The sequence below is a fragment of the Sinocyclocheilus rhinocerous genome, unplaced genomic scaffold, assembly GCF_001515625.1.
Source record: "Sinocyclocheilus rhinocerous isolate Xijiao unplaced genomic scaffold, SAMN03320098_v1.1 scaffold130, whole genome shotgun sequence".
NCBI lineage: Eukaryota > Metazoa > Chordata > Actinopteri > Cypriniformes > Cyprinidae > Sinocyclocheilus > Sinocyclocheilus rhinocerous.
The window spans coordinates 936,345-942,455 of NW_015623500.1; the positions used below are offsets into that span (position 1 = coordinate 936,345).

Genomic DNA, 6,111 nt, shown 5'->3' on the forward strand with positions numbered 1-6,111 from the left:
TGCTAAAACTAACATTATTTTGTGTATTTGGTGTAATGTGTTTATGCGGTTTAAGGTTAAAAAAAACACATTATTTTCCACATGCTGTACATTATTGTTTCTCCTCTATGCCCCACCTTTCTGAAACACGTAGATTTTTACAAAGCTCATTGTTCTGAAAAGCGAGGTGTGCTCTGATTGGTCTGATCCAGTGCATTGTGATTGGCCGAATACCTCAAGCGTGTGACGGAAATGTTACTCCTCTTACCATATTGTGATGCCATGTCCCGGAGCGAAGAGACAAAACCAATAAAACCTATTACAAACGAGGCATTTGTAGCATCCAGTTGGGACATAATTACGGATTATAATTACTTATACTGTCTTTTTACGCGTTGCGTTGCATCGCGCCGCGTAAACATAAAACCATGTCTGCATTTGTGATCGGAGAAACGACAAACAACAAGCGCTACTCTACACTGCTCAAAACTCACGTTTGAATCGTCAGTGGCAAATCCTTTAAATATGAAAACGTACTTACAGGCTGTGAGTCAGCATTATTTGTCAGAACACTGGCATTGTAGGCTACTCTCCCAGGAAACAGTCCTTGTCCTCCGTAAAATGCGTTGCACACATCTGAATATTTGGGTTGAACTGTTCTAGAACAGTGTTGTAAATACAACTTAACCATTGATTTCTAATTGTGTCCTCTTTTGGAAGGCCAAACAAAGTAGTTTCGCTTTCACAACGAAACACAGCGTCTCCACGACATGGGGGCGGCAACAATACTACAGCGAGAATAAGTTACGCTTTCTTTCTTTGCGTGAACATTTGGGCGGTGTTATGCAAATCTTCCCACACAGTGACGTAGACATGTGGGGGCGTGTTTAAACGAGGCATTTTAGGAGGGTGTGGACGAGTCTTAACTCTTATAAAGAACATCTCTTTGGGTTTCTTTAGGGATTTCAACTTTAGGGATCTCAATCTTATCTATTCACCAACAGCTTGTAACACTCCAAAGAGAAAGGAAAACTTGAAATCGCATCATATGACCCCTTTAATATTCAGTAATATTTTGATTTAACAGCATTCCTGAATGAGCACATTTGAACTGAACTGAGCTGGATAACGACACCACTATCTTCTGTAGAGGTGCGTATAGCTGAATTGAATAGTTTGTTTCATAACTGATGAACTTTGCAACAATGACACAGTTACTGAACTTAACTGAAACAACACTGAAATAATTTGATCTGAATAATGACACTATTGTCTTCTGTAGAGCAGCTTTACAGCTGAAAATGAACTGGTTTCATAATTGATGAATTTTACAACATTAACAACACTGTAATTTTTCTGTTTATTAATGTGAAGCTGCTTTGAAACAATCTGTATTGTATAAAGCACTATATAAATATGACTTGAGAAACAGCAATAATATAATTATGCAAAAATGTTTGGTTGTGGTTTGTGGTAATTGTCTGACCTGTGCTGCTGTGTTCTGTTGTAAGGTTCTGACTGGCCAGGCTCTCCTCACAGCTTTGCACTCGCTGAAAGGACTCAAAGTTCACAGATGCATCATCTTCTGAAAGTCCATGCGCCACCTGCCCATCACCAGGCCGACAAACCTCAAAACGCACCCACTGATAACTAAAGTAGGGAGGCAAAATGATACTCAATTGACATTTTGCACAGTGGCCCCGCTTATGTCATTAATACATTTATGATCTAAACTGTTATGGACATTGTTATGATCTAAAACAAAGGTTTTCAAACCCTGGGTCTCAACCAAGACTCAAGACTCTGGGAACAAGGAGGTGGGATCTAGCAAACATAACTTTAATAACAAAAGGCTTCCTCTGGCAGCAATTTTTGAATTTGTGAACAGACTGCACACATGATCTGAGCTTTACGGTGGACGGAGACAGTGATCAAGCCTGTTCATCTCACAAATCTATTGTTTTTCCTCGGAAGACTTGGAATATTAATACTTTTTGAATAAATTGTGACTGTATGCCTTTTATATCCTATGTTTTATATTGACAATTGGTTAGGTTTGGGGGTAGGGGTTGGGTTAATTGTTAAAAAATGTGTAAATAACGCAAATAAATTTGTTGTGACTGTTTAAATTAAAAATCACATCCCAACATATATTTAAAAGTGGCAAAATTATTACCCAATATATAATTTAATCATCGCCATAAAATTCTCATGCCCTTTGTGTCTGCATATTGACACCGAAGCTTCTTATTTAAAGCAACAGAGTACACTGCATGTCGAAAACTGACACTAAAGGGGGACCCTGTGCATCAAAAAGTGACGCCAAAGAGTCCTGACCAAGCGTCAATGTGTGATGAGTTGGGGAGTGAGAATGTGCTGAAGTGGCAGCCGCCTCACCACAGACTGCTGCATAAACAAACAAAACCACAATGTAAAGTCTTCTCTCGCTTTTCACTGGTTGCCAGGTCTGCAAAACAAAACCAGCCCAATTGACCTATTGGTAAGTCCCGCCCCCCTTAGTTACTGTCACTCACTCAGATAAACAAACGGAGTCATTCAAGGGGGACTTAAATATGCCATGGAGGGATATATAAAAGATTTTAAAATAAATATGTAAAAATACAGATCACAATGCAAACGGAAGAAGCCTCGTGTTACGGTTGTCACGATCACAATGACTTAAATTAATGAATTTATTAAATTAATTAAATTAAATGAATTAATTTACATTTAACCAGTGTAATATGGAGAGGCATTGAAATGTAGACCTTCATTTATCTGTTTTTGACCTACACTGTACATTACGTGAGAACAGTTTGCAATTTAGGTTTGAACGTCAGCATGGACTCACTAACTTTAACGTTAGCAAGTTTTAGCCAAAGATACCTTGCTAATGTTCTGCATGAGCAGATGAAAACTGTAACTCAATGAGAGTAAGACAACCAAAGAACGAACATTTTCATCTTTATTGGGATTGGGGTTGAATGCTTAGGGACATTCTGCTCTATTTTGGTTGGGTTTAGGACATTGAATAAAATAAATTCCATTGCCCATCCTCTCAGGACACTTGGAATCAAGTACCCCAGGCACATTGTTTTTCCATTTTTGCAAATCTGCAGATGCTTTTAACCTATATATACACACATATACACATATGTGCATATATACAGTATCTCACAGAAGTGAGTACACCCCTCACATTTTTGTAAATATTTTATTATACCTTTTCATGTGACAACAAGAAATGACACTTTGCTACAATGTAAAGTAGTGAGTGTACAGCTTGTATAACAGTGTAAATTTGCTGTCCCCTCAAAATAACTCAACACACAGACATTAATGTCTAAACCGCTGGCCACAAAAGGGAGTACACCCCTAAGTGAAAATGTCCAAAATTGGCCCAATTAGCCATTTTCTCTCCCTGTGACTCATTAGTGTTACAAGGTCTCAGGTGTGAATGGGGAGCAGGTGTGTTAAATTTGGTGTTATCGCTCTCACTCTCTCATACTGGTCACTGGAAGTTCAATATGGCACCTCATGGCACAGAACTCTCTGAAGATCTGAAAAAAAGAATTGTTGCTCTACATAAAGAAAAAATGTGAGGGGTGTACTCACTTCTGTGTATATATATATATATATATATATATATACATATAAGGGATAATGCATGGTTAGCTGTGCATTAAACGATTTTAATGCACGACGTGGAGGCCAAGAACCACCCGACGCGAAGCCATGCATTATCCCGCTTATACCATGGTCATTTGGCAGAACTGACAAGTTAAAGCTGTTAACAATGTTTTCAGTGCAAAATTTGACCGGAAGGGTAAAAATGACGGTTATTTTCATCAGTTACAGGCTTATCTATATATCTATCTATCTATCTATCTATCTATCTATATATTAGTGCTGTCAATCGATAAAAAAAATTAACTAATTAATCGCACATTTTTTCTGAAATTAATCACGATTAATCCCACCTAACGTTAAAATTTAAGATTACTTTTACATAGCAATAATTTTACATTCAATCTTTAAATTAATGTAGAAACAACATAAATACATGTTTTTTAATATTTGTATTGACATCTTTATGACTGAAGGCCAGTATCACTGATACCAGTACTACTGATGTCTCTATGAAATAGTTTTTTCACCTAATATTTAACCATTGACTAGCCATTCAACATTACAAGAGCTATCAATTTTAACATTTAATAGACTACTAATAACTTCTAATTTAAAGGGGTCATATGATGCGATTTCAAGTTTTCCTTTCTCTTTGGAGTGTAAACAATCTTCACATAAACTCATTATAATAAATGTCACATTTACCTGTGCCCTTCAGCAAGTAGGATATCTACAGAAATTGAATAGAGTTATCAAACACTAAATTATAAATTATATATATGAATCTTTAAAGCGACAAATTTATTGATTTCCTCTTTTTTCTTTTGATCTTTGATTAACAGACATTACAGCAGCTGGTTATTAGGTTATTGGCTGCTATCCCTTTAAGAGCTGCTGCTGAACATGACGTGCATCTGACACACATCTCTCTTTACCTATTCTGACCCACTTCTGGACTTAAAGTCTCTACTAATGAGTTGATTCGGGTGTGTTAGATGAGGGAGACAGTGCTGGGCTGCTCCAGGACAGTTTGGAAAACCACTGCATTTCAGAGACAGAGAAACATGACTCATATAACAAATACATAAATACAGACATGCAGTTTTAAGGCAGCTTTAATTGCCTTTCTGGTAACTTCATGACTTAACTGATGGCATAACTACAACATTGCTGCTACTCACTTGCTGCATTTGCGAGCCCCAGGACAGCTCTGGATCAGGTTCTGAATGGTGGGGTGAGAAAAACCAAAAAAGTCTGCTCCTGATGGAACAATGTTGGTCAAGGATTTGCCCCTAGAATAAGAGAAACCATGCAGGGTCATTTTAACATTTAACATTTTTCAATTAATATTTATTTATTAAAAATTAATACAATAAAAAATATCTTACTGATATATACACTACCAATCAAACGTTTTTGAACAGTAAGTCTCTTCTGCTCACCAAGCCTGCATTTATTTGATCCAAAGTACAGCAAATACAGTAAAATTTTGAAATATTTTTACTATTTAAAATAACTGTTTTCTATTTGAATATATTTTTAAATATAATTTAATCCTGTGATTTCAAAGCTGAATTTTTATCATCCTTACTCCAGTCACATGATCCTTCAGAAATTACTCTAATATTCTGATTTGCTGCTCAAAAACATTTTTTATTATTATTATGTTGAAAACAGCTGAGCTGAATTTTTTCAGGTCTCTTTGATGAATAGACAGTTCAGAAGAACAGCATTTATCTGAAATAGAAATCTTTTGTACCATGCAAATCAGCATATTAGAATGATCTCTGAAGGATGATGCGACACTGAAAACTGGAGTAATGATGCTGAAAATGTAGCTCTGATCCCAGGATTAATTACACTTTAAAATATATTAAAATAGGAAGCATTTATTTTAAATAGAAAAAAATATTTCACAATATTACTGCCTTTGCTGTATTTTGGATCAAATAAATGCAGGCTTGGTGAGCAGATCTTTAAAAAATCTAAAAAAGATCTAAAAAAAATCTTACTGTTGAAAAACTTTTGACTGGTAGTGTATATATATATATACACACACCAGTGTTAATTTTGACAGCAAATTTTGATTTCGTTTTAGTCATACTTTTCCAAAATCATACTTAAAAATACTAAAGTCATACTAGTCATACTTTTGACTAAAATGCCATTTAGTTTTAGTCATATTTTAGTCATCTGAATTGTTTTTAGTTTTAGTCTAGTTTTAGTCGACTAAATCTACAGTAAATTTAGTCTGCTAAAATCTAATGGATTTAAGTTACAGTGCATTTATTAAGCATTTCTCAAAAATTTCTGAACTCATTATATAGGTTTGATATTAAGGTTTTATCATGATAGACACCGATTTAACTGCGGTGACACACAACATGCCATACTTCACTTTTGTTTTTCCTCTTTTCAGTCATCTCTTTTTTTTTTAAGTGTTGAAAATTAGCAGTTTTTCATGTTAAATTTAATCTTCATATTACAACAATAAAAAAAAAA

General features: G+C 35.3%; 1 pseudogene; it reads right to left on the minus strand.

Annotated features, from left to right (window-relative positions):
* The window catches only part of LOC107758731 (transforming growth factor beta regulator 1-like), a 24,374-nt pseudogene that overhangs the window by 7,588 nt on the left and 10,675 nt on the right, over positions 1-6,111 (minus strand).